The sequence below is a fragment of the Pinus tabuliformis genome, chromosome 5_2 (assembly GCF_031772625.1).
Source record: "Pinus tabuliformis cultivar Carrire ecotype Pingquan chromosome 5_2, CPIR1, whole genome shotgun sequence".
Lineage (NCBI taxonomy): Eukaryota > Viridiplantae > Streptophyta > Pinopsida > Pinales > Pinaceae > Pinus > Pinus tabuliformis.
Genome location: NC_142306.1, coordinates 1,020,895,621 through 1,020,923,375, shown reverse-complemented (window position 1 = coordinate 1,020,923,375; position 27,755 = coordinate 1,020,895,621). Strand labels below are relative to the sequence as shown.

General features: G+C 40.8%; 4 pseudogenes; all 4 read left to right on the top strand.

The window, feature by feature from the left end:
- The first annotated feature begins 16,545 nt into the window (after positions 1–16,545).
- LOC149162731 (U-box domain-containing protein 34 pseudogene) lies at positions 16,546–17,823 on the top strand (annotated as a pseudogene).
- A 331-nt stretch (positions 17,824–18,154) lies between these two features.
- LOC149162730 (uncharacterized) lies at positions 18,155–19,339 on the top strand (annotated as a pseudogene).
- A 2,221-nt stretch (positions 19,340–21,560) lies between these two features.
- On the top strand, positions 21,561–23,183 carry LOC149162729 (U-box domain-containing protein 34 pseudogene; annotated as a pseudogene).
- A 267-nt stretch (positions 23,184–23,450) lies between these two features.
- On the top strand, positions 23,451–24,496 carry LOC149162728 (uncharacterized; annotated as a pseudogene).
- Positions 24,497–27,755: the final 3,259 nt, after the last annotated feature.

Here is a 27,755-nt window from a genome sequence, read left to right as displayed (position 1 = left end):
ATTTCAATGTCAAATTCTAAAATGTTGGCAATCCATTTTCCTCTTCTGCCCTCTAAGTTCTCTTGAGTAAGTATGTCTTTCACAATGGGACTTGGTACATAAGCTATAACATGGGAGTATAGGATGTAAATCCTAAAGTCTTTAATGGCTTTGACCAAAGCATAAGCTTGCTTTTCCGTGATCTGATATTTCAGAGGTGCATCTCTGAGGGCTCTACTAAAGAAAGCAATAGGTCTCTCATTTCCTTGATCATCTTTTTGTAATAAGATAGCAGCAATAGTATGCTGGGAGGGAAAAGAGAAAATGATAAACTCTTTGTCAAATTTAGGATTTGTTAAGACTGGAGTTTGGGTAAGGGCCAATTTTATTCCTTCAAAAGCTTGATTTGCTTCTACTGTCCATTTTACTTTTGAATCCTTTTTTAGCATGTTATTTAGTAATCTGCTCAATTCTGCCAAATTTGGGATAAATCTCCTTAGGAAGTTGATCTTCCCCAAGAATGCTTGTAATTCTTTGATGTTTCTTGTGTGGGGCATTAGCAAGATGGCTTGTATTCTGTCTGGGTCAATCCTAATGCCATCCTTTGAAATAATATGACCCAATAACTTGCCTTCTTCCAAACCAAACAGGGATTTCTTGGGATTTAAGGAAATTCCATATTTCCTACAAGTTATGAATATTTGCCTTAGATGTTTCAAATGTTCTTGGTCAGATTTTGAGAAAGGTGTGAGGTCATCTAAGTAGATGACAAGGAAATCATGAATTTCTTTGGCAAACGCAATATCCATTTCTCTTTGAAAGGTAGCTCCTGCATTTTTCAACCCAAAAGGCATTTTGACATATTTGAAGGTTCCCCATGGGGTTGTGAATGTTGTTTTGTCCTGATCATCAGGGTGAACTAGGATCTGGTTGAAACCTGAGAATCCATCAAGTAAAGAAATTCTTGAAGCCCCTACCACTCTTTGGAGAATGTGATCCATCTTAGGTAAGGGATAATTATCCTTGAGGGATACTTGGTTTAAATTCCTTAGATCAACGCAAAGTCTTATCTCACCAGTTTTCTTTCTTGTGGGCACCAAATTTGAAATCCAGTCTGAAAACCTGATTGGTGCTATAATACCAGCTTTAAACATTTTTTGTACCTCTTTTTCAATTGAAGGGAGAAGCATAGGATTTATCCTTCTTAGTTTCTGCTTGAATGGCTTTTGATTAGGCTTGAGAGGGATTGTGTGTTGGATAACAGAGGTGTCATAGGATTTTAAATCCTCATAACTCCATGCAAAGACATCTTGAACCTCTTTGAAGAGGTCAATGTATTTAGGTTTTTGATCAGGAGGTAAGGATGCGGACAATTTAATTATCTTGGGTTTTTCAATAGTTCCAATGTTGCACTCTTCAATGGCAGCATTAAGAGGCTGCAATTTTGGTTTTCTAGGTATATCATTTGAGTCAAAAATGTCTTCCAATGGAGTTAGGCCTGTTGGTAGAAAGTTATCCTTCAGCTCTATGATTTCAGCCTCTGTACCAGCTGCTTCTTCACAACTGATTCGTTGAATTTCTTGTATATTATCTTTGTTAAAAATTGTTGGATGTAGCATTTGGTTAGCTATTTTGAGTGAGATATTTGTTTGGTGCTGTTCACCTAGTATTTTTGAATCACTTGCAGCCTCAGTATCAGTGTTTAGTCCTGAAAATTCTTGCTGCAAAGTCAATAAATTGTTTATTTGTGTATCATCCTCAAACACTTGCCAATCCTTGACATTGTTTGGGACAGAAGGTCTGTGTTTTATCTCGGCTGTAAAACAATTCTTGGGTTCAAAAGGTAGTTTACAGGTACTTGCAAATGTGGCCAAACTATGAGCATGAATATTATGGGCTCTAGAAATTTTGGTAATTTGAAATTCAGTGAAGGAATTTAGTATTTTAGCAGCAGCAGACCTATAAGATCTCAATCTTTTGTCATTAGTGACAAAATTCCCCTTTACTTGTTGGATAGTTAGGTCTGAATCTCCCATGATTGAAACGTTTGTGGCTTGTAAGGATTTTACTAGTTTGAGGCCTAGTAAAAGAGCTTCATACTTTGCCATATTGTTAGTGCACCTGAAGTTTAGCCTATAAGCTCGGCCCTCTGCATGATTGCTTGGTTCATTATGTATCCACACTCCAGCTCCTGCCCCTAATTTGTTGACTGACCCATCAAACTCAAGGAACCATAAGATCTCCTGTTTTAAGGGATTTTCCACATTCTTCCTATAATTTGGGATTATAAGTTGGAGTTCTTGTTTGTCACCTGGTTTATCTTTTAGGAGTGACTCATCATTTGGTCTCTCAATTTGGATCTCTTGGGGAGTCGGTTGCTTACTCTAATGCATGTTTTGTTCAAGTGTGACTGATTTATTATCACTCTCAGGACTTGTATCATCATTGAACAGAATAAAGGAATCCATATCTGAATGGACTGCATAAATAGGGAAATTTTAAGGCTTTTCTTCACTGCTCACCATGTATTTCATAAGTGACTCTCTATATAGCCTCTTGGGTTGACCAAAGACTGAGATGGTGGAATATGACATGTCTAATTGCAGGGAACCTTGAAGTTTAGCCCCCCATGATCTTGATAACAACATTCCATATTTGGGTGGGATATCAGCAACTACAACATCCATTAAGATTGTTTTGTTTGGATACTGGACAAGGGATACACATAGATATTTTATCAAACCTAAACACTTAACTTGGCTGGAGTCAAATGAAAATAGGTCCTTATAGGGTCTTGTAATGTCTAAGTTGAGTCTCTCCATCACTGATTTAGGCATAAGGTTATGAGAAGCACCTGAATCAAACATTGCATTATGTAGTATTTTATCATGCACATGCAAGCTGACATAGAAAGGTAAGATCCCTGTAACTGCTGTCTTTCCATCGACCTCTGGACCGAAAAGTAGTTCTGGGGTGTCATCCAACACATTGAAATCATATTTATTGTGGGTAAGTTGAAGGGACCTTTTGATTTATTGTTTGTAAATGTCATGCTTGGCTAGCTCTGAAAGAGGAATGGCTATCTTCAATTTTCCAATTTCAGCTTCTAAGTCAAAGGGTTTTTCGAATTGGACCTTGGTATTGTGGTTGACAACCTTTTCTTTGTTGTTCAAATTTTCTTCTTGGTTTTCACTCTGATCTTGAGGCTTGTCCTTTCTACTCATCTTCTGGGAAGTAATGCCTGGATTAGGCTGTAATGGTGATGTAGCCATTGCTTGTTGATTTGGGGAAGATGTTTTAGTTATTTCTTCAACTGTTACTTCCTTTGTAATTGAATCAGTTTTGTCAATTGGCTCTGTGACAATGGTTTTCTTAGGCAATAGAGTGTCCTTTGTTTTCTTAGGCTGTGTCACATTTATAGTTCTGCTCCTTAACTTGTATTGTTTATGAACTTCATAAACAACTGTGTCATAGCTTTGTTTAAAGTCAAATGACTCACATGACTTGGTTTGAAACAATTTAATATCATCATCCTTATGATCTTCTTGACTTAGGAAAACTTGTTGATCATCATTCATGCCCATTAGGTTAATGTGGGTGTCATCTATTTGTTCATTAGAAGTGGATGCTTCTGTATAATTTTCTTGGAACGGAGGTCTAATCTCTGGTTCAGAATTAGCTTTACCAACATTAGGATTTTGGTTTCTTCTGAAATTGGGATTCCTAATAGGATTATTCTGTGGTGCTTCCCATGATGACTTCCTCTCAACTGATTCTACTCTGTCACCTAATCTCTGCATACCAGTGATTATTGCATCCAATTTTTGATCCCAGCCTGAAGGCTCTTCTTTAAAGGTAGTCTTTCTCTCAGTTCTTGTCCTATTTCTCTTGGCTATCAGGTTAGCTTCTACACTTATTGCTATATCTTGCATTTCAGCTAAAGTTCTGGGAGCCCTTTCCCTTAAATGATATGCCATATCTGAATCAAACCCATCAGGAAAAGGTATATAAGGCTAGATCCGGTGGGGGTCTAAGATTTTGAGGAATAGCATTATAGACATTGTTAAACCAGGCACAGTAGTCTAGGATAGTTTCTTGGGGACCTCTTTTGATAGTATTGTATTAAGATAATATATGGAGTGGGTCTTTCTTCTTCTCCCATCTGTTGATAAATGTTTGATAGAGGGCTTCAGGGTCAGCTATTGAATTTGGTGCAAGTGACCTAAACCATGTTCTTACATCCCCCGTTAAGCTTTGCACAAAAATTTTCATCCTAACCCCATCATCATCTATTTCGTAGTTTTCAAAGTAGTCCTGCATTTTCTTAGTATGTTGAAGGGCTGGATATGAGCCAGTACCATCAAAGTATGAGATCTTGCTTTGGTACTCTTGAGGCATAGGAGCTGGATTGGTCGGTAACTGCAGTGGGGCATATCTGTTGGCCATGTTTGGTGGGGCAATAGGGAAAGCAGGGATGAATGGGACAAGTGGAGGAAATGGGATGAAAGGGGTGTGTGCAGTTGATGGAGTGGTTGAAAGGATACCTTGTGAAGTGGATGAGGAACTAGGAGATTGTGGGCCAGTTGTATGAGGATGTAGAGAAGCCTTAATAGGGGTTGGAATGTCAGTTTGGAGACCTGCTTCCGAACTTGAATCTGATAAAGTGCCTTCTGATTTGTGTCTTTTGAGGACTCTTGCAATCAAGTTTGGATTTTGAAACTCGGGTGCTGGATCAGGATCTGGGTTTGATCTTGTATAACGAGTTTTCTTCTTGGGAGCCAGCTTCTATAACTTTCTTTGTGAGAATTTCTAAGGAGGTAGTGATTTTTGACAAGGACTGGTCAGTTATAGCACAACTATATGAGAATTAATACTGAATAAATATTGACTGAGGTAGCTTTTATATACTCCTGCAAATGCAAAGCAGAGGCAGTTTCTAAGGCTATCTGGCTGTCACTCAGGCTTTATCTCCAGCATTAAGAATCAGATAGGAGGTTGCAAAGTTTATCCAAGTCCCTAGTGGAGTCGCCATTTATGTTAACACCCAGGTTGTTCCCTTTGACTCCCAAGGGAATACGACCGGGGTAACCACTAACCAAGCTTTGGATCACAGGTTTCTAGCCAACCTGTAATCAGAGAGGGCTCTCTCTTTTACTGTTTAACTTTGTTCTTGAGAATCTTAGGCTAGATATGAGGTGAGGGTTTGTTTTAAGAGTTTGGTTGGATGATGTCTTTCAGTAGCTAAGGTGATATGTTCAGACAGTTTTAGACCATTGGGCAATGGAGTCTGCAGTTGCAGGTTGTTTGAATTTGTTGAGTGTGATTATTGAAACAACAGGGCCATTTAAATATTTCATGAGACAAACTTGAAACTATAATGATGAAGTGTGTGTAACCAGTGGAAGGCAATTAAGAAATTTCCACTAAGTTGATGGTGTAAGAGAGAGATATATTGACCAAGAGCAGGTTTGAATTCCTGAAACAATAATCACTGTGAAAGGTATAGTTTGGAAGTACAACAATTAAGAATTACACTCTTATAACTATAACTGAGGAAAACATACATAACAGCTTAGATTGAGCTCAGGGTATTCTATGAATAAATCCTGATACTATCCTTTTTCTTTGCCATTAAACTTGTGAAACACAGAGACATGAATGGATTAAGAAGAGAATAACAAGTATAACAAACAGGTTAAAGAAAAACTTATTGTTTCATGAGGATACGCAGGAATCCTGTAGTATTCAGCAAATCATACCAAAAACGCATCAGACAACACAGAACTTTGGAAATTCCATCATGCTTTTGTATTAATACTCTGAAAATTTATAGCGTAAGAGCTCTGGAAGAGAAAATCAACAACCCCTGCAAGCTTATGCGAGGGGGAATATATACAATCGGTTTCATAAAATATCTGAACCGCTGAGTCACTTGATGAATTGAATACGCTCACCAACTTTACAGAATAGCAGATAAGGAAGTTATTGCTGCTCTAAATACAAAATTAATACTCTTCAATGTTGTCAGAAGTCTTTTTGACCTTTGGATGCCACTGAGTCGGTTGAGCGTTCTGCATAAATGCTGAATGATGTGTCTTGATGGCTTTATCATGTTGTAACTTTCTCGGCCCTGTCATTTGCAGCTGTCAGTATTGCTTTAGTGGCCAAATCTTTCTGCTGAGTTGGCTCAGTCCACTCTTCTCCATACATACTGAATGCATCAAATTTTCCTGTACATGATAACTTATGTTTTTTGATGAAAAAACTTGATGAGAGGCTCTTGTTCACAGTATCAACTGTATCATTTTGGTCCACCATTCCTGTGTGGGCAATTGATGTCTCAAAATTGCATCTAGGGTTTCATCTGCCTCTGTATATTTGTAGAAGTTTGGAGGCACTTCAAACAAATGTTTGATCTCATTCATAATGAAAAATAAGTTCTCTACTCTGTTATAGAGACTTTTCCCAGATGCTGGCCCTGTTCCTTCTGAGGTACTTGGTCTTACAGTGATCTGATTGGTAGCAAATGTATTGACCCTTTTAGCATAGTTCTCATGTGAAAGTAGTCTCCCTGCGCTGTTCAGTAAGCCAGGAAGACCTCTGCTTTGTAATGCTGCAAACTTGCCCATGAATTTGTTTACTTCTATCTGCATGTCCTGGCTTCTTCTTTCCATTGTTTGTACCAGGCTTCTCAATGTAAGGACCCTCTTTATCAGTAGGATGGTTTCAGTTCTACTGGGGATCCCCATTGCTGCCAGTTGAGGACCTGTGCGGTTATTTAGCACGTTGATCATTCTATTGGCTATCTCAGGTATATTGCCTAGAGATTCCCTTACCCTTTGGACTTCCGTGTGTGCCTTGGCTATGAGCTCCATTTGCTCATGAATGGTCTCTATATACTGCCACTGATCTGTGATTGATTGGCCAATGTTGGCCCATAAAACTGTCTTGAGCTCAGCCACCACTTTGTCAAGGGTGAGCTCTTTCTCCAGCTCCTTTATCTTCTCTTTGAGAGCCTTCACTTCTCTTCCCTTTTCAGCTATGCTTTGCTTTGACTTGTCATATTTTTCATTCAGCTTAGCTAAATTCTCCCTGGCTTCATTTAACTCTGCCATTTGGGCTTCTAAGGCCTGAATTTCATTCTTTAGCTTCTACATATCAAGGCTTGGAGCCTGCTCTGTTGTTGGTGCTGGTGCTGATGTAGATGGCGCTGTTTGAGTTGTCTGCTCTGTAGGAGGAGCAGTAGTTTGAGGAGATTCCTCAAGGTTGATTATTTGTGGAGGGGGCTGTGATGTTTGGCCTCCTTCCTTCTGTTGCAGGGCTGCCTGCAGCGCATCCTCTGACTCTCCCAATTTCTCCTCTGTCTAGATCAGCTGTTTGTATAATGATACCAACATAGCTGCTGCATCTTGGTCATGCCTTAGCTGGGCAACCTCTTCTGTCTGAGGATGAAGAGTTGTTGGGATCTTGATCATTTTTCTTAATGCTGCCATGTCTGCATCTCTTAATTTCAACAGCGCTTGTATAGCCTTGGTGTCCTTGGGATCATGCCCAAGCTCTATGATGATATCCTCCAACGCTTTGATTCGGTTGTCTTTTGCCTGGGAGGATGCTTTCTCCAACTCAAGTTGGGCAGCTGTGTTGTTCAGGCTATTTTCCAGCCTATAATTTACCAATGTTTTGTCTGCAAGGGTAGCATACACCATCTCACCCATTTGCTTGTGCAATTCAATCTGATCCATAGGGTGGATGTCTTTTGCAAGGACCTCAAGGTTGGTCCTTATGTAGTCTGCAACTGACTGTGGCTGCAGCATGGTTGGCATGAAGTGGCTCATTATCATTTTGCCCTGTTGCACATCGTATGCAGACATCAACCTCTGCTGGTTTGTAGGAGCCATTTTTAATAAGTGGTTGTACAGTTGTATCCTTATTGGCTAATTCCTCTTTGTGATATCAATAAATTGTTGTTTGATGCCTGTTTCAGCTCCCCTTTGGTGGCTTGAGGAGCTGACTTCTCCTCCAACTGTCCTTTCCTATTCCTGCTGAAAGGAACTTGCAGATGCTTCCATGCTTGGTGGGCCCATGCCCAAAGATTGCCCCATAGGCATTTCTTCTTCTGAAAGGGGATTTAGCCTCTGCCTTTTCTCACCTTGAGTTGTGGATGTGGTGAGGGGAGTCTCCTGCTCTCTATCCCTCTTTCGATTTCTGTCTTCATTTTGTGGGGTTTGGAGGACCGAGGCCTCCACTGTCGTTTCCTACCTAGGAGGCACAGTTTCTTGTGCATGCTGCCCAGTGGATATTGGGGCTTCAGTTGTTTGTTCTTGCTGCACTGGCTGCTCCTGTTTTTGTTGTTCTTCTTGTTGCTGTGCTTCTTGATGAGGTGGCTGTTCTGGCTCCATCTGTTTCTCTTTCCCTTTGCTGGAAGCCTGATAAGTAGCTTTGGCTGCTTGCTGATGTGTTGTAGAAGATGAGGCAGCTGCTCCAAGCTGCCTTTGATATGAAGAGGAAACCTGTCCACAAGTTTCCAAGTCAGCCTCTTTTTCAATATTCTTTGCCTCTCTTTGAATCATTTTCTCTCTAGTAATTGCCTCTTCTAGGGTTCCCTCTTTCCAACATAGTAGATTGGCATATTTCTCAATATGAGGCAATCTAATGTGAGCATAGCCACCCAATTTATGTTTTACCCTCCTGAGAGAAATGAAATGATTAGGGTCATAAGGTACCCAGCGAAAACTGGTTTCCAATCGGAGGGCCTCTAGCATGCCATCTACTTCCTTCCATCCCTCCTCCCTTATGTTGTAAAGAAATGGGCCTAGCTGGTTCCTGACCTTCAATTGCACCTTCTTGTTTTTACTATGGAAATGGATTTGGTCTGCATTTCCAAATTGCCTGAAATACTCCAAGGCAAAGAGTCTCATAGGGACATACCTTGGCAGTCTATAAGGGTCCAACTCACAGCCATATATTCTGATTACTGTGTGGTGTTGGTAAAAGTACCAGTCACCAATGCTGTAGGCCTTTGAGAGATGGAGAATTCTTTGCATTTCATCGGTCAATCTTGGAGGAGGAACACCATATAACAAGGTCAAAGTTGGATGAATGAAAAGGTCTATGAATTCACAGTATGTGTATGGTGAGCAAGAGGTGTGATGAAAAACTGAAGTCCAAAACACAACTGACCTTGGATTTCCCTGGGCATCAAGTTTCTTGAGAGGAATAGGGAAACTGTCAGGTTGATAAAATAAGAACAGATGATATATGTATGAGGTGTATCTAAACACCTTCTCCCTTTCTAGATTCATCAGTTGCTCATGAATCTTGTTTGCAATGTATTCAGCATAGTCATAGTGCACAACATGAGGCTTCCCAGGAGAAAATATGGACAGCATGGCCATAATGGTGTCATCAACATCCTCAACTCCCTTGTAGCCCAGGACATAGCTGATCAAATCTACAAGCATTTTGCCCAAGTCATTGAGATATGGATTTCCAATAGGAGGCGTTCTCACAGTTTCAGAGCTTGGCTGTATGAATAACTGATTAATTTTGATGATCTGGGCACTGGATAGGTTGCCCCCCTTCTTTAATAAGTCCAACATGGAGAGAGGAGTCAATGGTCTTGCAGTGTGAAAGTGCAGCATCTCATTTATGGCCTCAGGGGTGATATGGAACAAGACTGAGCCTGTGGGACTGAGAACAGCTCTCTGACATGGATCATAGCATTCACAGCATCTATGGATCAAGTCTGGAAGGGAATTGACTTGAGGAAGGTTAAAAATGGGCAAATTGGAGTCCCAAATCCCTAATATATCAGCTCCACTAAGGTGTTGAGCCTTTAACTCATTCAGCATATGGATGTTAAATTTGGAATTTATTGGAAATGAATCTATCATCTGATAATCTTTATCACCTAGAGCCTTCCATTCTAACTCTCTCTGTGGGGCATTCAGAGGTGCTATATTTAATGCTATTGGTGTTTCCATGGCTAATTAGGACTCTGATTTGTACGTGAACTTGTGTCACTGAACAGAGCAACACAGAGGGGTATCTCTGGAACAGAGAGGCGAATTGCAAAGGAACAGAGGGTAACTGGTAGTGACAGAAATTGAAATACTGCACAGAGGACTGATAGAACAAATTCCAAGCCTAGTAAACTCTCTCCACGGTGAATAAGTGAAGCTCGGGTCTTTAAGTTCACGGATGCGCGAACTAACTGTGAATTTAGGTAAATTTGGCTAAATGCTGGTTCTGCAGAGGAATTTCGACCCAACAATTGAAAATAGGCACTGGTTACTCAGATTTGCTGGTAGGTACAGTGTTCTTCACTCGTTTTAAGCTATCTTTGGAGAATTATGGACAAAACAAGGCGCAGAGGGAATGATTTGGATAAATACCTTGTGTATTGCCGGAAATGGTTACATATGTAGGTAGATTGGACGCGCCCATGGTCTTTGTAGCGATTTCTGCAGGTTGGCGACAGAATGGTCGTAAAACGCATGCAAAGCAGAGTAATAGTTGTTTTGGCAAAAGTGACAAAACACGGTTTTTTGGCGAAAATATGGACTTTTTTGGAATATTGGCGCTTTTTTTGGATGACATCAGCATGATGTCATCAGGTGGAGCCAGGGTCGGGTGACGTCAGCGTGACGTCATCAAGTGACGTGGCGGCCTGTGAGTGGTCCACGGGGACTGGTGAGGTGGCGGACAGGTCGGAGCATTGTCGGACGGGGGCGCTGATGCGGCGGCGATGTGGCATGACGTGTGCACGACGTGGCGGTGACGAGGACGTGACGTGTGCACGACTGGTCAACGGTAAACGGTAGGCGGTAAATGGTTTTCTCGGACCGCTCCGGATATGGAAGTAGTATTGTCAGAGGGCGACCCAAGAAAATATAGGGGTGACGCGTGGCAGAGGCCTGACGTCACCCTCTGACAGTTTCTCGAGAGGTAAGTTATGGTCGTCGGGGCCGACCCGATATGGATATGGGCCATCGGATGGGAAGGCTCAGATCCGACGGTCGACGGGTCATCAAGTTGTCAGGGTGAAACGGCAGCGGGCAGGAGAATAAAATAATGTTTTTTGTGAAATGCGCGCCCAGCGGAAACTTTAGAAAAGTGGGTTTTCAAGCTGTGTTACGGGCAAAATGTATTATGCGCGGGTTTATTAACAAAGCTGGATTAAGGTTATTAATCCAAGCGGAACTTGGATTAATCCCAGGATTAATGTATGAGTGCTCTTTGGGTCGCGCTCTAATGTTTTAGCGCTTAAACCATTTAAAACCAAACTTAGAGCTATAATGCTCGGGGAAGGGGATACATAGGTATTTCGGGGTTTTTTGCATAATTTACATAGTAATAGGGGGAATAGGGGGTATAGGGAGTTAAATAGTAGAAGCTAGGGGTTGATAGGAGTGGAAGAGGTGGATGAGGAGGGGAAACACTAAGTTTTATATGGAATCAACTTAGTTTAGGAAGTAGATCAAAATGAAAAGAATTTTACACAAGAAATGTGGCTTTCAAAGAAACAAGAACCACCATAAGACCTTGACTTTCTTTCATGAACATGGCTGGTAATGGGATGTTAACAATGAATGTGAGGGGGGGGAATCAGGAAGTTAGACATGCTCCTTTGTATTGCTGCAAGATGATGGAGAAGAGGACCTTCTCTATCCACTAATGTTTCCTTTATGTTGGACCAGCAAAAATGAAAGGAATGACGTTTCTGCAACCCCATCTACCTACCCACCTACTGCCTAGCATTTTTTGTTACTCCAAGGAGGGTGCACTTAGACTTGCAGACCCTCATGTGCCTTTTCTTTTCCTTTGGCTTTTCTTTTGATTTTTCTATCTAGGACTAGCCTTATTACTTCCAAGGCCCCAGATTAAGCAGTTGGGAACCTTAATTCTCTACCTAACTACTGGTCTGCCAAGATTAAACAGTTTGGACAGACTTCTTTCTCTATTCTACAACGGAAAATTGAAACATGGCATGATCCAGATTAGGCTGTTGGACCATCCATCCAAAATTGAGTCAAAATCAAGCTATGTACACATATCACCTTCTCTTGAAAATATGGGATCTTTGCATCACCAAATCAGAGCATATTTGGAACTTTCTTTGCCAATCATGAAATATGAAACCTATTGGTATAGGTATCTAACAGTTTCCTAGTTCCCTTTGTCATCCTTGGGCGAATTCAAAGAGGCAAGTGGCACAAGAGAAGTTTCTAGAAGATTCCATGAGCAACCAACTAACAAACTATCTCGGAATTTTGTGCAACGTCACCCATCGCACTTACTAAAGGGCCAAACTACGATGCATCTCACCCCAACACAGGGCTTTCAGATATGGTTTATTTTAGGCACTTTATAGATGATTTCTGAGATGGAACTTTTGGGGAATGAGGCATTCAGATGAATAAGCTTATTTATGGTATAAAACAACTCTTTTAGGGGTTGATGAGCCCTAATATCATTGACATATGAGTTTGGGGTTGATGTGCCCAAATATGTCTATAACAGTTCCTCCTCGAGCTCCTCTAGCTACGCCGGTCTTTCTTCCAGGGCTTCATGGTCCATCATACCTGTGAGCGCTGCTATGCACAGACTAGGGACAATATACTCCATTGGCATGACAACTTCCATGTCATAAACTAGCCGGAAAGGTGTCTGTCCCATCAGTTTCTTGCATGTTGTCCTATAAACCCATAGAACTGCTAGTACATACAAGTCCCAGTCAGTCCGCTTCACATGGTGGACCTTGTTCAGCGCGTTGTGTACTTTACTAAATGCTTCTGCGTAGATATTTTGATGTGCACTTGGTCTTTCCATACTTTGTGGTCTTAGCCATTCGCGCCATTACCTTACTCGTTCCTGCTTACTGACCATGTCTCCTACTGCGAGGACGGTAGGCCTTTGTGCGAGTTTCGCACCATATGCCTATATCCGCCTGGATAGGTGGGTGCATAGGCCAGTTCATCTGTCATACTTAGCTTTCAATTACATATGAGGCTTCCCAAACTGCATGATCATCATCATTGTACATTCGCGCCAGTCCTCAAAACTTCTTTGGTGCATACCCCACCATCTTGCGGGCGTAGCGTGCAGTACCCGTTTCAGAGAGTCAAAATGTTGTTGTTCTGGTAATTCTCTTTCAAATTTGTTTAGGAAGTCATCCACCTCGCTTAACCTATCATACGTAGGCAAGTCTCTTACCTCTATTGCTACGCAATACAAAAACCTAGTCATCATGTTATAGTTGAGTGTGGTTACCTCGTGTAACTGGTTCTACCATCGTTCTATCTCCTCGTCAAAATCTGATGTGCAGGAGCTTTCCCACTCCCAAGAGATTCAGCCATCTGTGGTTGGATTTAACCAATCTTTCTCCCACGTGGTTATCTTGTAGATGCAATCCAGATCATCGTTGATATCATTGTCATGCACTGGTTCTGTGTAGCGTGATCGTTCTGCATGGTCTAAAGGTACCACTATGCACAGTGACTTTTTCTCAAAGATCATCCTATGCTTATTTAGGTTTATTACTCCATTCATGTCAGTGGCCCAATCTATTCCCAATAATGCGGGATAGGGATTGCTGTCAGCAAAAATCTCTATCACTTCAAAATCTGCTAACAAACTTGCTCCTTTGATGTCTACTATGATTCCCTACAATCTCCCCATAGGTAGGATATTTTGTTGGTTCGCCATTTGTAGTTGGATAGGAGACCATTACAGCACAGGCCTGCCCATGCTCTCCCATGTCTTCTTTGGCAGGATGTTTGCGTTCGATCCTAGGTCTAGAATCACTTGGTCCATCTCATATTCCTCGATCTAAGCGGTCAATCTCATCTCCCTTCCTATTCGTGTTGTGTGCTTCTCGAGCTTCCAGACTACACATGGTTCTCTTGGTGCGGTCCCAGTGCATCTAATTATGAGTTCTTGCAACCCCTTTATAGCCTTGCTATCACACAATAGCTTCATTTATGTCTCCAAGAACATAGTGAGCATCGATGGGTCCATTTATGGATCTAGTCTGTCTTTACTTCCTAAAGTGGAGGCATCAGCAAAGCTCCTCTTAGCTTCCATGAAAGTCTCCTTAGCGCACTCCAAATAAAATTCTAGTTCCTTCGTTGGAGCGTTGTGAACCTAGGTACTTTCTGCAGGCTTCTTACCTTTGTCACACCCAGTCATAATACCAATTCAGAGCACGATATTATACATTAGGGTCTTCCTCATGCAGTTCAAACCTCATCATTTGTAGGCTCTAAGTCGGGGGAGGTTGGAGTGCTCCTTTATCGCGTAACCTCTCTATCAGTGTTGGACAGTCCTCTATCTCATGATCAAACTGCATACAATATAAGTAGTATGGCCTCGTTGGATTTGTAAAATTGTGGGTATAATGCCCCGATCCTCCACGATTGTAACATATCAGCTGTCTGCAACCTCTTCCTGGCCCCATTCCACCTCGGCCTTGTCTGCGCCACTAAAATCCAGTGCATGCCATTCTTACATTTTTATTGAGGGCCAGTGTTTCAGCCTAAACTCTGTCGGTAGGAATCTGATCCATCATCAATTCATAACTTCTACAAGTGTGCTCATCATGTCCTACTGGCCTGTAGAAATTACAGAACAATTGCTGGGAATTCTACGTATACTTTTGTAATAGATTCTATTTATCTGTAGCATGCTTCCCTCCTATTTGAAAAATCACAAACCACAATGCAGGCATCGCGCTTGGTCCTACTTGTGCCTCTAGTCTCAATGGCATTGGTCCTCCTCCTGCGAGGTAATTCGTGAACACTAGGAAGTGGTCCTTGTCATGGCCCTAGCCCTGTCACGTTATGCACCATACCTCGTCACGCACTTCTAGACACGCCGTCCTGTCTTGTTTCAAACTCTGCATCTCAAGGCACAATTTTTTCAACTACACGTGAATCTGTTGGACTCCCATGTTAGGATCTTGTATCGGAGTCTCATGCAATCTCATTGCGACCTCCAAAGCCTTAGCGTGAGTGGATAGCCTTTGTTGCAACAACGTGTTCCATAGATGCGGTGTTAATGAGGCCACAAACCATTTGCAGTGTTGCTCGTCTGTTAAGGTCATGTTCGCTTCGCGAATTGTGAACTTTAGTCTTTAATCCAACTCCCACGGGGTTTCACCTGGTAGCATTGAGATTTCCTTGAATCCAATGTTTGACCGTGCCTCCGACTTTGGCCTACTAAATTCTTTGTTTAGCAGAGTCTGGATATCTGCCATCCCTACATTCGAATTGTCATTGGAATGCTTAATATACCAAGTCAGCGCATGATCCTGCAGAGCACTGACCAATGTTGCATTCCTTATATTGTCGTCTATGACACCCTGTGCTTTCCATACATCTTTTATCATGAACCAAAACTGGTCCAGATCTTCATTCCCTACTCCCCTGAACACTAGTAGCTTTATCGCGCTAACCATACTGCTTCGCGGAGGTGGTGGAGGTGGTATGGGTGAAGTCGGGGGTGAAAATGGTGAAACTGGTGGTGGTGTGGGTGGGGGTGGTATGCGTGGAATTCTCTACCTTATCAGATTGATCGCACTTCTTGGAGAAGCCTTTGTGAGCTCTTCTTCACCCCCTCGCAGAGGTGATATCAATGGGCTAGTTTCTAGTTTTGTGCTACCTTCATTTCTATAAATTCTCCCACTCCACGTAGCCCGAAACATCAATTTATTCACATAACCCACTTTTCATACAATAGCATTTTAATCCAAGTGCTCAAAGATTTAATGTACTTACCTCATGGTCCCTTGAGGAAGCGTCGTTCTACCTCACTATAGCTGACTAAAGTATCTACTATGAATTTATTGATGAATCCTCCTATGATTCAATCCAGCTAGTGATCAACAGTGCGCGCAATCTTATCTTCCGATGTTTCCAATCTGCACACCAATTTTGGAGTGCACACAATAGGTTTTCCGAGTTTACACCTTCCTTTGCTATCTATTAGCTTCGTGATCTGTTAGTCCAGTCTTCGTAGTCTGTCACCAGGGATCAACATGAGCTCTTACTATGTCTAGTTTTGTTAGATGTTTTTCACATGATATTTAGCACAAAACATGTCATAAGCATTTTTTTCAGGAGCAGTTCGGAAAAATATTTCCAGCGGTATATCACACTCCCAAAATTGGCTCCTGGATCAAAAGATATGACGGAATGAATGGTTGACTCAAAGGCCTTCTGTGCAGCAGTTCAGGTATTGAATGATCCAAAAGAAGCTAGGAGATGTCAGTGGCTGGTCTTGTGGCTGGATTGTGATAGAGAAGAAGAGAACATAGCATTTGAGGTCTATTACCGTGCTGTTAATCCTCATCTCAACATATGGCGACCTCATTTCTCTGCTTTGATTGAAAGAAGGACTTTCAATTTTCAAGAAGAAGCAGAACCTCTTGTTGGGAAATCAACCACGCTTCTTGATTTTAAGAATATCAAGAGTAAAATGGGAATCAATATGACTAGTGAGGACAGTGATGAGCAATCTCCATAATTTGATAATTATTCAGGTACGTCCTCACTGCCAAGCACGTCTATGAAGTCACAACTTGAAAACGAGCTAGGAAAGTTGGAGCTTGAACTGAAATGGCTTCATGAGATGTACAGCCAAGCATGTGAAGAAGCAATCAGCACACAAAACGCCAGAGATACGCACATTCAGAGAATGGAAGAGCTAAATAAAGTGGAAGCAACAAAGGAAAGAGAAGAATTTGTAGGCGTAATAGATGCAAAAGAGAAATCAAGGCATGATGCAGACATGAAGGAGCAGCTAAAATAGTGGAAATTGAGGCACAACAAAGGATGGTTGCCGACTTCATAGATATAACTAAATGAAAGAGTATAAAAGTTGACGATGCATTTCCTTTGATTGTTCAAGCTTTCAAGCAATACTCCATAGAAGAAATTGAGGCAGCAACAGATTTCTTTTCAGAATCAAATAAGGTTTGAGAGGGCTCATATTGGTCTATCTACAAGTGTACATTGGATAATAGCCTAGTGGCTGTCAAGGCTATTCACCCAGATGCAACCCAATGGTGGAAACAATTTCAACAAGAGGTTGAAGTTCTTAGCCGTATGCAACATCCCCATATAGTTTTTCTTCTTGCAACTTGTCCAGAAATTGGATGTTTGGTATATGAATATATGTCAAATGGAAGTTTGGAGGATCGTTTATTTCAAAATGGAGCAACACCACCTCTTCCATGATATACATGATTTAGTATTGCTTTAGAAATAGCCACTAGGTTGCTCTATTTACATAGTTACAAGCCTAGGCCATTAGTTCATCGTGACCTAAAACCAACAACTATTTTTGCTTGATCAGAACTTTCTGAACAAAATAGGTGATGTGGGCCTGGCCAAGCTTGTCCCTCTAATGGTCTCAGGCAGTCTTACACTATACAGGAACACCACAACCTCAGGAAATTTTTTTTATATTGACCCAGAGTATCAGAGAATAGGGATACTTGGAACCAAGTCCGATCTCTATGCTTTTGGAGTAGTACTCCTCCAATTATTGACTGCTAGAAAACCAATGGGGATTGCTCATGATGTGGAAAGGGTTGTCGATAGGGGCTCGTTCAAAAATATTCTAGATCAATCTGTTATAGACTGGCCTATTAGGGAAGCTATGGAGCTAGCCAAACTTGCATTAAAATGTGTTGAGATGCGGCGCAGGGACAGGCCAGATTTTGAGGCAGTTGTGCTACCAGAGCTTCAGAGATTCAAAGCTTTTGCAGAGTCCTGACATGATGTGAGGAGAGAGGACAGTGCTGCTACAACACTGAGAAACTTGCTTTGTTCAATTCCTTAGTTTCGTAAAACAATTGGTAGAGGAGAAGGTAAAAAAATTGAGAAAGAAAGAAGAAAAATTGCAGGCATTGAAACTTGCGTATTGGTTCCAAGGATTCTTGTTTGTTTTGTCATGCTTACGATGAGAATGAAGGCCTAGCTCAGCTCCAAATCTCAGCGCCCCTGCATCAAGAACACACACAAGTCAAAAGATTGAAGCCAAGTCAAAAAAATCGAAAGCCAAGTAAATCTAGAGTGTGGCGCTGCGTGTAGGCAACTTGCGCTGCGCTTCTGGAAGATTTTGCCCTGCGCTGTGCATAGGGAAGAAGGCGCTGCATGTAGGGCATGGTGCTATGTGTAGGGAAGTTTTTAATAGTGAAAATTTGAACAGTCACAGAGCGTAGCATCCAGTGCTGTGCTTCTGGACTATGGCACTACGCGTAGCCTTTTGGCATTGCGCGTAGAGACATTCTAAAAAATAAAGTTTTGTAGGTGCCCACTTGGCCTCGCATTGCTCTTTTCCTCACGCTGGCTCTAATCCAAGAAGTCTATTGGACAATGAGTTGAGTAGGACACCTCCCATGGGGTGGAATTCCTGGAATCATTAAAGGCGCTTCTGAAAGCAAGGTTCGTGGTCGACAGGTTTCTATTATCGTGTTTTTGGGTTGCCTCAGGCACACAAGGAGCTTGTTGAGAAGGTTACGAATGGAATGTGGCTCTTTTTGTATGACTTAAACCTTCGTCTGATGTATGGAATATACAAGGCTGCAAGTAAAGGTGGATATGAACTTGAACCTTATGCATTCAAGACTTCAAAAAAGCCTTTTCTAGCCTAGATACACATCCTTATTTAGAAGGAATGCTTGCCATTGCCAGAGAAAAAATTCAAGGCTACGATTAAAGATAATTACTATGGGAAAAATAAGTTCAAGTTTCAACTGAATGCAGAACAGGTTAGAAAGTTGTCCCAACTATTTTGACCGGTACCTTTTCAAAACTCTCGTGGTCCACGCAATAGTAGGCCTGCGAAACCTGTTCATGATAATGTTAGGGTAGCAAGACATGTACCATTTGTTGATCAAGTTCCCCAAGTTCCATTATATCGACCTGACATAGTATTGCCTCAGCGTGCACCATTGCTTGATGCTTATGCTTTGCAAGCATCAGATCCATATGCTTCTGCGTATCAGAGGCAAGCCCTGCCTCCTGCTGATCCATTGCCTATGAGGAATGAGTTTTGATTTGATATTAATTATCGTGGGGTAGATCCAGGGCTTGAATATTTACACCATTAGAGAACAAGAGAACGTGTTTTAGAGCAGAATTATCTCGATGAGATCAATAGGATTTATGTGCCAAGAGAGGCTGACTACACTGATGCTGCCCTTCGTAGAGCTGACTTCACATCTCCTCCTGGACGTTCATATTTTCTAGGAATCGATGGCAAGTATTTTAGCTATGAAATCAACAACATTGAGTTTTTGAAGGAGAGGTGGCAGTATTCAAAACATTCAATGAACAAATGGCAAATATTTTAGGAATCCAAGGCATCTACAGAGCACAGGTGGAGGATGATTTGATCAACATCCCAGATTATCCCTGATTTCCAGCAATGTTCCAAAACAAACTTAGGCAGGCAATTCGACTTGTGGTAGCAAATCAATTGTTCTATTTTGTTGTGATTTAATTCCTTAGTTATAAGTTAGATTTATTTTATTTGACCGCATAAAAATATATTTAGGTGTTTGTTTGGTTTTTCTATTTTAATTATTTTGATTCCTATGTTTAGGAATTCATAATTAATATATAATAGGGTATATATAGGATTATTTTTAAGAGATAGAGGTTTGGTTTTTGTAGCAAAGAGGTCGCTCGGCACGGTGTAAATTTTTTCTTGAATATCATTTTAATAAAGCAGGTTTTGCCCTTTGGACCTTGGATCCATCACGGTGTTTACTATTCAATATGTTTTTCCTGTAATTCACTTACATATTTTGTTTTCTCTACCTTGTTACAACATTATCTAAGAGATTTGTTAGGAATCCATCCCTTATGATGCTCCTTTCATTATGATTTCGATGTTAGATGTAATTGTTGTCTTTGCAGAATTCATCCTTTGCTAGAGGCTCTATTGAGCAACCTCGTGCTTCTCTTTCGTCTAATGCTGCCACTAGAGATCCATCCCCTATTTGATGCCTGTAGGGCAGCGGGCTTTCTCCCCTCTATTCTTCTCATAATTGCAATCTTTTATCTGGCTAAACATGGCACTTAATTTTCCCCAAGTTTTCCGGCAGAAATTGGCATTGACTCCATAGCCCAATCGGCCGTTCTCTTGCTGTTTTGACCCAAAACCTTTCAAACAAATCCCCACACTCCATAGCTAGCCTAAAATTTCATTTATTGCAGCCACATCTTATTGACAAAGAGAGAGCCCTCTCTATTTTGGCAGGGATAGATGCCAGATCGAAAGCTTTTTCAGTGGTTACCTCAGAGTTACCTCTTCTCAGCCTCGAGGTTTATTCTGAGTGATAACATATTTGCACCGTTTCCAGGGATGAGGTGACAGATCTTCTACAAGAAAGATCATTCAAGTTGTAGATCTGATTTCTGATGGTGGATAGTAGTCAGACATATATGAAGGCTGAAATCATCTACCTGATGACTCCAATATTCAAGATCCTAAGCTTTGACTTCACTACCAAAAATCCAGATTTCAGAATGTTGATGGTAATCACCAATGATAGGGTATGTGGCAAATCCATTATCTAGTGAAATGTTATTGATTTTAAGGCATGAGTTAGCAAAATTTTAGATTGATCAGAGTTTTTCAACATCAATGTTTCTTAGTTTGAAATCTAGCCAAATCACACCTGAAAGTAAATATTGTTTTCTTGGCTTAGTAGTTGAAAGATTAGAAAATGAAACTGAACTATTGGATGTTCAAACTGAATCATATGATTTCCAAGAACCTAAATAGTTCTTGGAAACTCTTCCTCCTCTCAAAGAAGATAAGGTAAGGCTACCCTTGGATGGTTGGATTGAAGGATGTTATGATTTACAGCAAGGTTGTGACAATCTATAGCCGAGAGCATATGTTAATGAATTGGGGAAGAAGATAGAATTTTGTTTCTATGATCCTATAGCAGCGTATATGGAATATATTTTTAAGTTGAAAGAAAAACCAGATTTCCTTTTACAGAGCCCGAGGTACTATGGGTATATATTTCTGGTAGAATTCCCAATTATGTTCATTTTTAAACACCATCAAACAACCACATCATTGTCACAGTTGCTTGATTGGTTGGTTTGGCATTACAACATCACTTGATCTATTGATTTTTCTACAAAGTAGGGTAGGTTTGTGTATAAATAAGCTACCTAAGGCAGCATTTCAGTTTCCGGTATTTTTCTATGTACAAGTTGCAGTATGTGTATGTTTTATGGATTGGTATAAGTTGTTCAGGTTTGTAGCTATTTGACCGTATTGCCCAATGGATGAGGCACTTGGTCTACAATGTTCTTGACACCTCCAAGAAGCTGCCATCCCAAATAAGGTTGATGTTAGTCCAATCTTCGGGGTCTGTCACTAGGGATCAACATGAGCTCTTACTATGTCTGGTTTTGTTAGATGTTTTGCACATGATATTTAGCACAAAACATGTCATAAGAATGTTTATCAGGAGCATCTCGGAAAAATCTTTCCAATGGTATATCGCACTCCCAAAACTGGCTCGCGGATCAAAAGATATGACCGAATGAATGGTTAACTCAAAAGCCTCCCGCGCAGCAGTTCAGGTATTGAATGATCTAGAGGAAGCTAGGAGATGTCAATGGCTGGTCTTGTGGCTATATTGTGATAGAGAAGAAGAGAACATAGCATTTGAGGTCTTTTACCGTGCTGCTAATCCTCATCTCAACATATGGCGAGCTCGTTTCTCTGCTTTGATTGAAAGAAGGACTTGTAATTTTCAAGAAGAGGCAGAACCTCTAGTTGGGAAATCAACCATGCTTCTTGATTTTAAGAATATCAAGAGTAAAATGGGAATCATGATGACTAGTGAGGATAGTGGTGAGCGATCTCCATCATTTGATAATTATTCAGGCACATCCTCACTGCCAAGCACGTCTATGAAGTCACAACTTGAAAAAGAGCTAGAAAAGTTGGAGCTTGAACTGAAACAGCTTCGTGAGATGTACAACCAAGCATGTGAAGAAGCAGTCAGCACACAAAATGCTAGAGAGATGCACATTCAGAGAATGGAAGATCTAAAGAAAGTGGAAGCAACAAAGGAAAGAGAAGAATTTGTAGGTGTAATAGATGCAGATGAGAAAGCAAGGCATGATGCAGACATGAAGGAGGAGCTAAAATAGTGAAAATTGAGGCACAACAAAGGAGGGTTTCCAACTTCATAGCTATAACTAAATGAAAGAGTAGAAAAGTTGAGGATGCGTTTCCTTTGACTGTTCAAGCATTCAAGCAATACTCCATAGAAGAAATTGAGGTAGCAACAGATTTCTTTTCAGAATCAAATAAGGATGGAGAGGGCTCATATGGGTATGTCTACAAGTGTACATTGGATAATAGCCTAGTGGTTGTCAAGGCTCTTCACCCAGATGCAACCCAAGGGTGGAAACAATTTTAACAAGAGGTTGAAGTTCTTAGCTATTTACCACATCCCCATATGGTTTTGTTGCTTGGAGCTTGTCCAGAACTTGGATGTTTGGTATATGAATATATGTCAAATGGAATTTTGGAGGATCGTCTATTTCACAATGGAGCAACACCACCTCTTCCATGATATACACGATTTAGTATTGCTTCAGAAATAGCCACTATGTTTCTCTATTTACATAGTTCGAAGCCTAGGCCATTAGTTCATCATGACCTAAAACTACCAAATATTTTTACTTGATCAAAACTTTGTGAGAAAAACAGGTGATGTGGGCCTGGCCAAGCTTGTTCCTCCAATGGTCTCGGGCAGTCTTACACTATACAGGAACACCACAACCTCAGGCACATTTTGTTATATTGACCCAGAGTATCAGCGAACAGGGATACTTGGAACCAAGTCCGATCTCTATGCTTTTGGAGTAGTACTCCTCCAATTATTGACTGCTAGAAAACCAATGGGGATTGCTCATGATGTGGAAAGGGCTGTTGAGAGGGGCTCATTCAAAAATATTCTAGATCAATCTGTTACAGATTAACCTATTAGGGAAGCTATGGAGCTAGCCAAACTTGCATTAACATGTGTTGAGATGCGGCGCAAGGACAAGCAATACTTTGAGGCAGTTGTGCTGCTAGAGCTTCAGAGATTCAAATCTTTTGCAGAGTCCCGACATGATGGGAGGAGAGAGGACAAGGCTGCTACAACACCTTGAAACTTGTTTTGTTCAATTCCTTAGTTTCGTAAAACAATTGGGAGAGGAGAAGGCAAAAAAATTGAGAAAGAAAGATGAAAAATTGTAGGCATTGAAACTTGCGTATTGGTTCCAAGGATTCTTGTTTGTTTTGTCATGCTTATGATGAGAACGAAGGCCCATCTCAGCTCCAAATCTCAGCACCCCTGCATCAACAACACACACAAGTCAAAATATTGAAGCCAAGTCAAAAAAATTGAAAGCCAAGTCAATCTGGAGTGTGGCGCTATGGGTAGGCAACTGGTTTTGCGCTTCTGGAAGATTTTCCCTGGCACTGTGCATAGGCAGGAAGGCACTGCATGTAGGGTGTTGTGTTGTGCGTAGGGAAGTTTTTTACAGTGAAAATTTGAATGGGCACTAGCGTAGGAGCCAGTACTGTGCTTTTGGACTATGGTGCTGCGCGTAGCCCTCTGGCACTGCGCGTAGGGCCATTCTAAAAAACAAAGTTCTGTAGGTGCCCGCTTGGCCTGGCATTGCTCTTTCGCTCATGTTGACTCTAATCCAAGAAGTCTACTGGATAATGAGTTGAGTAGGACACCTCCCATGGGGTAGAATTCCTGGAATCATTAAAGGCGCTTCTGAAAGCAAGTGTCGTGGTTGACAGGTTTCTGTTATCATGTTTTTGGGTTGCCTCAGGCACACAAGGAGCTTGTTGAGAAGGTTACGAATGGAATGTGGCTCATTTTGTATGAATTCAACCTTCATCTAATGTATGGAATATACAAGGTTGTAGGTAAAGGTGGATATGAACTTGAACCTAATGCATTCAAGACTTCGAAAAAGCCTTTTCCAGCCCAGATATACTTCCGTATTCAGAAAGAATGCTTGCCATTGCCAGAGAAAAAATTCAAGGCTACGATTAAAGATAATTACTATGGGAAAAATAAGTTCAAGTTTCAACTGAATGCAGAATAGGTTAAAAAGTTGTCCCAGCTGTTTCAACCGATACCTTTTCAGAACTCTCGTGGTCCTCAAACTCTCGTGGTCCATGAGACAGTAGGCCTGGGAAACCTATTCGTGATAATGCTAGGGTAGCAATATGTGTACCATTTGTTGATCAGGTTCCCCAAGTTCCATTATATTGACCTGACATAGTATTGCCTTAGCATGCACCATTGCTTGATGCTTATGCTTTGCAAGCATCAGATCCATATGCTTCTGCATATCAGAGGCAGGCTCTTCCTCCTGCTGATCCATTTCCTATGAGGAACGTGTTGTTATCTGATATTAATTATCGTGGGTTAGATCTAGGGCTTGAATATTTACACTGTTAGAGAACAAGAGAATGTGTTTAAGTATAGGGGGTTTACGCAGTGCATTATATTAGATATCATTTTTGGGATTCAACTGCGTTAAGTAAGTCATTCATGTATGACCATTTCCATGAGAGGTAGTCGTAAGTGACTAATTTCTCATGATTTGAATAGTTCACTTAGCATTCATTGCATCGGGTGATGCTCACAGGGGTGAAGAAGTGGGATTGAAACTGGTGAAATAAATCACATAGCGTCAATCATCACTTCCGGGGCTTGCACCCGGTAACTAGGACTTCCCGGGAGGTCACCCATCCCAGATCTCCTCTGGCTCAAGTGTGCTTAACTGTGGAGTTTTCCCCACAATCAAGCCCACTTAGCTTGCTACCCCATTTGCAAAACCTTAGCAGGTATTGTGACTCATGAACCATTCAAGTAGAGATCCCTTCACTCTTTTTGAATTTAAGTATAGGGGGTTTACGCAGTGCATTATATTAGATATCATTTTTGGGATTCAACTGCGTTAAGTAAGTCATTCATGTATGACCATTTCCATGAGAGGTAGTCATAAGTTACTAATTTCTCATGATTTGAATAGTTCACTTAGCACTCATTGCATCGAGTGATGCTCACAGGGGTGAAGAAGTGGGATTGAAACTGGTGAAATAAATCACATAGCGTCAATCATCACTTCTGGGGCTTGCACCCGGTAACCAGGACTTCCCGGGAGGTCACTCATCCTAGATCTCCTCTGGTTCAAGCGTGCTTAACTGTGGAGTTTTCCCCACAATCAAACCCACTTAGCTTGCTACCCCATTTGCAAAACCTTAGCAAGTATTGTGCCTCATGAACCATTCAAGTAGAGATCCCTTCACTCTTTTTGAATTTAAGTTCCAAAGAATTGTTAGATTAATTGAGGTTCATTTTAAGTTGATCTTGCTTAAAGATTTGCCTTTGAAGGTCCACCACGTGATATATGTTTGCAATTCCTAAAATGCAACTATCATGATAAACAAACTTTTGATTTAGTTTGAATGATGAAAACCTTAGCTACTAAAGGATAGAGCAATCATATCTTTGACAAAGAGAAAAGAGCACATCTAATGCAATTTCCCTAGCTATTCCTATCAAGCATTCACAAACCAAAATAATAAAATGCAAATGCATGTATTTGTCTTTAGCTCTCCTTAATGTGAATGATTCAAGAAGGAAAACTAAATGCAACAATGACTCAAACTATTTCACATAAAATGACAATTTTCGACAATTTTTCTTCAAAGAGAGAAAGGAAATAAAATGCATCAAAATAGTTTAATCAATAAGCTATGAAGGAGGATTTTGCGACACTTCACTTTTTCGACGAAAATGGTAGACTTTACGACACTTTCCTATTGAAAACGACAAATCGATTAACACTACTTTTGACAATGGATTGTAAATGAAAAACAAACATGCAAAAACATTCATCAATTCTAATCTAAATTGAGGCTAATCTAAGTGATGTAAGTTGGCTTCAGTGATGAGGTAGTGTTCAAATTCAGTAAGCAACCAAACAAGTCTGAAAACTAGTCAAAAACCCTCAACTCCTATATGGGAAATTGAGTTCAGTCAATCATCGCACCTGGCCTTTGTAGATAGTTAGACGCATCGCACTTTTCTCATTTGGGAAGTGAGATGCATGTCAAGTCACAGTGGAAGACAGTGCAATGGTGAGGGAGAGCTTCTAAGAATGGTTTTGGCTCAAATTTGCAGTAGTTTTCAATGGATCAAGCTTGGTTTTGATGAACAATGATAAGCAAAGTATGATGGAATTTCCTAAGAGGTTACTAAGCTACCAAAATGGCATCTATATGCGTTTGCGAGTCAAATTTTTAATTCATAAACTAAACCAAATATTGATTGAAGCAACATTTATTTACTATGCAATTGCATAACAAAAGCGGTTCGAAAGCTTCCTAGCTAGCTTCAGACTCTGTCTATAGTTTTTATAGTTCAACATAGAACAACAAATAGCAACAAACAATCATCTGGTCTACCTAGTGGAGTTTCCAATTTGTTTCTAGGAAAATTAGTGTCTTTTCAAATGACTAACCCTCTAGGTTTGGTAGCTAACCTAGAAACAACAGTCAAAGCAATTCAATATCTTTCCTATGAGTGACAAATAAGAAAGAGATTATGAAAGACCAACCTGTAACTTTCACTTGAATCCTTGCTTGATCTCCCTCTACTTTGGATAATCCCATAACTCCTCCCCATACTTAACACGCATGGAGAGTACCTGCACAACTATAGAAACAAAGACCTGTCAAAGCATAATGATCTATCACAACATGAACATCATAGAATCAGAAATATGATAAACAAATGAATGCATTTACAGTTAACACAATCAATTAGGAAAAATCTTGAAGAACTTTATTGATATCAAGAAGAATTACAACCCATAAGAAGTCTGATCCAGCACCATCTTCCCAGCTTCAAGCCTTCTTCACCTCATGAATCAGCAAGAACACACCAATAATGACACAATGCTCTCACCTCAATACTAAAACTAGTAGCACTTTCGTACAACTCAGAATAATTCAGCCTTCTAATCAATTGGATGGGAGATCCTTTTATAGATGATTGCAAGAGGGTGAGTCATCAATGGGGATGATGAATTCCATTCCCTTTGTTGAAATTAGTTCCACAAGAGAGGGGAATTGGAGATGGTTTCCTAGTTCCCTTTGTCATCCTTGGGCGAATTAAAAGAGGCAAGTGGCACAGGAGAAGTTTCTAGAAGATTCCATGAGCAACCAACTAACAAAATATCTCAAAATTTTGTCCAACCTCACCCATCGCATTTACTAAAGGGCCAAACTACGACGCATCTCACCCCAACACAGGGCTTTCAGATATGGTTTAGTTTAGGCACTTTATAGATGATTTCTGAGATGGAACTTTTGGGGAATGAGGCATTCAGATGACTAAGCTTATTTATGGTATAAAACAACTCTTTTAGGGGTTGATGAGCCCTAATATCATTGACATATGAGTTTGGGGTTGATGTGCCCAAATATGTCTATAACAGTTCCTCCTCGAGCTCCTCTAGCTACGCCAGTCTTTCTTCCAGGGCTTCATGGTCCATCATACATGTGAGCGCTACTATGCACAAACTAGGGACAATATACTCCATTGGAATGACAACTTCCATGTCATAAACTAGCCGGAAAGGTGTCTGTCCCATCAGTTTCTTGCATGTTGTCCTATAAACCCATAGAACTGCTAGTACATACAAGTC